This window comes from Capsicum annuum, chromosome 9, assembly GCF_002878395.1.
Source record: "Capsicum annuum cultivar UCD-10X-F1 chromosome 9, UCD10Xv1.1, whole genome shotgun sequence".
Lineage (NCBI taxonomy): Eukaryota > Viridiplantae > Streptophyta > Magnoliopsida > Solanales > Solanaceae > Capsicum > Capsicum annuum.
In genome coordinates this window covers 130,235,911-130,242,602 of record NC_061119.1, presented here as the reverse complement: position 1 = coordinate 130,242,602, position 6,692 = coordinate 130,235,911, and the positions used below count along the sequence as shown (strand labels likewise).

General features: G+C 32.3%; 1 long non-coding RNA gene across 2 annotated transcripts; it reads left to right on the top strand.

The window, feature by feature from the left end:
• Nucleotides 1-264: 264 nt before the first annotated feature.
• Nucleotides 265-6,319, top strand: LOC107841990. Of its 2 annotated transcripts, none has more exons than XR_001665550.2 (3): nt 265-398; nt 2,083-2,213; nt 5,992-6,319. It is a non-coding gene; the product is annotated as an uncharacterized LOC107841990 (long non-coding RNA). The 2 variants fall into 2 exon arrangements; XR_001665549.2 differs by having other exon boundaries at nt 265-402; nt 5,992-6,294.
• Nucleotides 6,320-6,692: the final 373 nt, after the last annotated feature.

Genomic DNA, 6,692 nt, shown 5'->3' with positions numbered 1-6,692 from the left:
CAACATATATTGATAGATTTTTTTTAAGCAATTTTCTGTCAGAAATAAAAAAGATAAAATTCTAATGAAGGAGCTCAAAAGTTTTTAGCCTTTTAGGATAACTTAAAAGTCAAAAGTCCTCCCCCTTGTATTGTCTTTTCAATGTCACCATCTCCTATTTTTATTCTTCTCAAAGGGAGTAAAGGACGTTCCACCACCACACATATTTATAGTAATAATTAAACCAAACCCATCTCTAGAATTTTCTCTCAACCACCACATAAATATATTTAATATTTCTCATCTTCTTTCTTTTAATTTTCTCTTCTCTTCTCTTCTCTTTTTTGGGTTCTCTGCCGAATTAATCAGACTGTCGTCCATGTCCTTTTGGTATTTTTGTTCCCCTTGATCTTGACATGGTAGGTATGGTATACTATTTTTATTTTTTCTTTTTGTCTTTTTCTTCACATGTTCATGAAATTTTTCATGTCTTCTTTGATAAAAAATAGTTATTTACATTATTTAAATCTAGTTATTTAAATTAAATAGACATAAGACAAAATTGTGATGCTATTTTTGGTAAACATAAACTAAAAACCCTTGTTGATGTTGTTGTTGATGTCATTCGTATTGTTGGGGAATTGATGTTGGTGTTGGTTGGAATAAATCAAAATAACTCTTCCAATAGATGACCCATCTATTATAACAAATAGAGCACCTGTTGGAAGAAATCAAACCAGTATCAAGACTGATTTGATTTCGGTGAAATAGTCTCGTAGACCCTTGTACTTGTTCGTGTTTATAAAGTGAATGTCTCTACTTAGACTTTTTTCATCTGAACCCTTCAACTCAATAAAATTCAACATTTTAAAACTTATTTTGGTACGTGTAACACAATTGCTGCCACGTCAACTTCCATGTAAATTCCATTTTATTTGCCCATTAGAGATAGAAAATAATTTTTTTGAAAAAAAAAAATAAGCTTACCTCCCCCTCCGCCCCACCCCTTCATTTTTAGTCTTTAATAATATCTTTCCTTCTCTCTTCTCACCTTTATTTTTGAACACCACCATCATTAGCCACCTCTCTATGGTATTTGAAAATTCACATCATAAATGAATTGAAAAAATTAAGAAATTTACTTGAAAAAATTATAGTTTTTGAAATCTCTTGTTTAGTTTGAAAAGATTTTAGTTAGAATTATTAATTGAGAAAATTATAGTTTTGTTAGTTTGATGTCAATCATTAATTATAGTTTTAAAGATAGTAAAAAATAAAGGAGTGGAGGTATGATGGTGGTGGAAAATGGAGGATTAGAAATACAATAGTGGTAAAAATAGAGAATAATAGACATGTAATAAATGGGGTAGGGGTACGATGGTGAAAATGGAAGGGGGTGGGAGTTGAATGATAGTGTTTTCGGGGTAAGAGAGGAGAGGTTGTAATGGTAGTGTGTTGGGGAAAAGAGACACTATACTGGTGGTGTTTTGGGGTGGGGTGAGGAACAACAGGGGGATATAATGGTAATGTTTTGGGGGTAGGTTGCACTATTATGGTGGGGTTTTGAGGGTGTAGTGGGATATAATGGTGGTGTTTTTGGGGTGAGGGTGGGGGACGGCAGGAGGTGGGGACTGTAATGGTGGGGTTTTGGGGGTTGGGTGTGAGGTTACAAGGAAAGAAGAATGGTTTTGGGTTTGGGGGAAGGGTTTTTTTCCATTTTTTTAAAAAATCTATTTTAATATAAAAATGATGTCCACTTGTACTCACATGTGTGACTACACACGTTGTGTCTAACTCAACCACTTTAATGCTACATAGGCTTAGTCAACAGTCAGAGGGATTTAAAATATTGTGTTTTGATGAGTTGAGGGGTTCAGATGACAAATGATTAAGTAGAAGTGTCCACTTTACAAATGGGAACATGTACAGGGGTCTGCGAGACCATTTTTCCTTTGATATCTTCCAACAAATGACCCATCTGTTGCAACATGTTGGTCTTTTGTTGGTTTTTTGTTGTAATATGTTGTATTTATTGAATTTCGTGTTACCCTTTTTTAAAATTATATAGATATCAATTGTAATATTTTTTTCTCTTGTTTGTAGATAAAAGATATCTCCCAAAAGAAAAGAAAGTGAGAGTGGGTCAACTTTTGCCCATCCAACATAAAAGGCTAGAGTAAAGAAGTATTCAGAGGAATAACTGCTTGCAGAAGGAACCACTTCATATGTGGGAGGTATGTATTACTTATCATATTATAGTGAAAACACACATAAAGTGCACTAATTTTTTGAATGTTTTTTTACTGATTAGGCATTGATCATTCAAACTAGATATTGAATTTTATATTTAAGTTTGATAGGTCCGTAATGATAAGGCTGATGAACCTAGTAGGTGGTGTCGATACACTATTACAGTTTAATAATGGTTTTCTACTATTTATGTTTCAAGTTTGGAGAAGGTATCAAGTTTTGGTGGCGGTATAAAGATTCAATAAGGATTGGAATGATTTGAAGGGTTCAATGGACTTTTGAAAAGCCTTCGAAGCCTCTTACTGTTGCAAAAAAGAATGGAAATCAATATAGTTATTGCCCTGACCTAAATTTATATAGATGGGTTGCTCGGGGTGATGATTATATAATAGAAGGTGCTTGGGAGAATATCTATGAGAGAAGAGAGAGCTGCTAAAAACTATCTCAACTCAGACCTTATTAAAGAAAAGAAACACAGGGTAGTAAGGAATGGGTAGCGAATCTAGCCGATAAAATTGACATGAAAAATAAAAAAGCTCAATGGGCTGTAAAAATGAAAATGTATTCAAAAATGAAAATACATCACTCGTTGTTGAAAAAAAAATGGGGAAGTAGACTGGAGCTGTGCACTTTGCTAGGAACTGCGACTAGTTAGCATGGTGTAAATGATCACCTCCAAAGAAACAAACACAAGTCCAAGTAAGCAAGTTTTGCGAGAACTGAGGGATAGAAAGATGTACAATCAAGAATGAAACTTTCACCAAGAACTTCTGAAGTAAAAATAAGGGATCAAGCCAAGGTGGCAATTTTTGAAGTTAAACTTACATCCTATGCCTTCTATTTGTGCTTCTGGTCACGTTAATTGCAGTGGAAACAAAAAGGAATGTGATTTCTACCCAACTTCAAACCTTTTGTTTCCACTGCCATTGACCTGATCAGAACCACAAACATAGGGAATGAGATACAAGTTAAACTTCAGAAATTGCTGCCTTGGCTTGATCCCTTATTTTTACTTCAGGAGTTCTTGGTACAAGTTTCATTCTTGACTGTACATATTTCCATCCCTCGGTGCTCGTAAAGCTGCTTTCTTGGACTTGTGTTTCTTTCTTTAGAGGTGATCTCTTAGACTATGCTAACTAGTTGCAATTATCTTGCAAAGATTACCATTTTTCTTTTCAAAAGCAACTGGTGGATTTTCATTTTTGGATACACTTTCATATTTGCAGCTCCTTCAGATTTTTCATCTTTCAAGCCAATTTCATTGGCTAGATTCACTAGAAGCTTCTTTCTTGCTACCCTATGTTTCTTATTTGATAAGGTCTTAGATGTATAATCTTTAGCAACTCCCCTTTCCCTCCCAGGTATTCTCTTACAACACGTTCTGCTGTATAATTATCAACCCGAGCAACCCATCCATAAAAATTTGGATAACGGAAATTTCTATTGATTTTTCATTCTTATTTGCTGCACTGGGAGGCTTCGAATGCCTTCTCAAACTCTATTGCACCATTAAAACCAGTCCAATCACTATTAAATCTCTACACTGCCATCGAGTATTAATCCCTTCTAAAAACTTGACATACATAAATATAAGAAAAGCCATAATTAAATTATAACAGGGTATGACACCATCTTCATGGTCCTTCAGCCTTATCAATTCGCACCTATCTAACTTAACTATAAAATACAGGATCTTATTTGAAAGATCAATAAAAAACTAAATTAACAAAATTAATTTACTTTATATGTGCTGTCACGGTAACCTGACCAGTATTACATAACTCCCACGCATGAAAGTGGATCTATCCATTTGAACGTACCTTATTCTTCCAACCCCTTCAATATTAAACAATGTTTTATCTTCAGTTCCCATCGTGAAGTAGTGTACAAAAATATGGAGGCCCACAGGGTAACCATCTTCAAAACCTTTTTTCTTAATCTTCTGGGTAGGGTAATAACAATCTCAAAAACTAAAAACCTGATCGAGAGAAACCCTTGCTGCTACTAAATTGAGTTCTTCCAACAAATGACCCATCTGTTGCAACAAATGGGAAATCTATTGGACTATATTCCCATCAATAAAAAATAGGTTCTCTGTATGTAATAATGTTGGTCACAGAAGAACTACATGCCTGAATCGTAATACACCATGATCGTTGTAATAGTTAACTTGTGTTCTTGTTTGTTATGGACTTTGATAATTTTAAGTCATTGTCTGGAATGTAAATGTTATTATTGATTATATAAAATATTTTTTTACTAACTAGTGCAGCAATAAAAAGAGATAATAGGAACTAAATACAACAGACTATAAAATATTTTTAACATATTACCCATCTGTTGCAACAAATGGACATTTAATGAAAGATCACAACACTGTTCATCAATTTGGATTGTGTTCAACCAACAGATGACCAATCTGTTGTAATAGATGGATAATATATTGGATAAACTTAAAACCCTTTCTATTGGAGTGTGTTCTTCAAATAGATGGAACATCTGTTGCAATAGATCTGCTGGAAGAACACAATAAGTTCTTGCCAATGGTGTGTGTTCTTCCAATAAATGACCAATCTGCCTCAACATCTGTTGGAAGAACTAACTAAAAATGGTTATTAATAAAAATGATTATTGAAAGGGTGACAAGTCATGACTTTTTGATTATTTAATAAAGAAAAATGATTCATAAAAAATAATAAGGAAATAAATGATAAACACAATTTAAAATCATAAAAAAAAGTTATTTAATAACTAATATTAATATTAAAAAGGTAAAAAGTTATGACTTTTCACCATTTTTATTTTTAAATCTATTTGTTTAATTTAAATAATCAAAATGTCACCAATTTGAATTAACTAATGGATATAATTATTAAAAAAGAGATGAACAGTCCTGACTTTTTGTCTAACACATTCAAATTAATTTGTGAATTAGATTTTCCATCTATAGTAACTGATGGATCAGCTATTGGAAAAAATAAAAAAAATGCTCCTCCAATAGATTGTCTATCTGTTGAAACCGATAGATCACCTATTGGAAGAAGTAAACCAATAGCAAGACTGCCTTAATTTCTTCCAACCGATAACTCATATATTGCAAGAGATGGTGCATCTGTGCAACAAATGACCTATCAGTTGCAACAGATGGATAATCTATTATGACAGATAGGTTATCTATCACAATAGATGGACCATCTATTGGAAGAACTCAATAAAAATAGTTATTATTAAAAAAAATAATTATTTAAAAGCTGAAAAGTCTTCGATTTATTTAATTAAGAAAAATAGTTATTTAATTTTAACAACTAATATTAATATTAAAAAGGTAAAAAGTTATGAATTTTCACCAGTTTGATTTAAATAATCGAAAAGTCACCAGTTTGATTTAGTTAAGGCATGTAATTAATAAAAAGGAGCTGAACTATCGTGATTTTTTGCCTAACATATTCAAATTTAATTCTCTATAAATAGGTCTCTCCTTATTCATTCAGTCTACTCCACATTATCTCTTTCTTGCATCTTGTTTTTCTTAAAAACACCATTACATCTTCAATCACTTCTCTTTAAAGAGCAGATTTCTTTTTCGTCCGTTTAGGTATGTTTTTCTTGTAAAACTACTAGTTGGTAGTATACGTGTATTAAATTCAAACTCTTTCTTTTCTTTAGTGTTTTATATTTTTTGTTAATGCATGCATGTTTAGATATGGTTGATTTGATTTGGGACATGACGATTCTATGTAATACTGTGTGATAACTTCAAAGGCAGGTTAATGAACTTTAGTGGAGTTGGGCACCATGAGAGTGAGAATGCTTTGTGAGATTCAAAGGTTGAGAAGGGCACTGCTGCTGTCGATTGGCGATTGGCCGGTTGACAATAATAATGTTAATATTAATAATGATAATGATAATAGTAATGATAATCATAATGAAGTTATGTTTTTTCTTTTAGCGTATGTATTTTATTTTAATCATACCGGATCTACCTAAACCTAATGTAATGTATGTTTTGTTTTATTCTATTTTGAATTTTTATATGTATTGAATGAAAAAATCTATATTTGGTCAGACTTTGACTTTATTTCTTATTTAATTTTCATTTTGTCTAATTTTTTTCTTAACATGTTGAGGGTTGGAGGTAGGTTTGAGCATTTGACACAATTTTAAATTCCGTAGAAATAGCAAGAGTTTTGAGTTCTTCCAATAGATGGACCATCTATTGAAAAAGATTGGTCATCTATTAGAAGAACATAAACCAGTGGAAAGAATTGTATTGTGTTCTTCCAGCAGATCTGTTGCACATCTATTGGAAAAGCACACTCCAGTAGTAAGGGGTTTGAGTTCTTCCAACATATTATCCATCTGTTGTAATAGATTGGTCTATTTTTTCGTTTAACACAATCCATTTGGATTAACTGTATTATGTTCTTTAAGAAAATATTCATCTGTTGCAACAGATGGGTAAT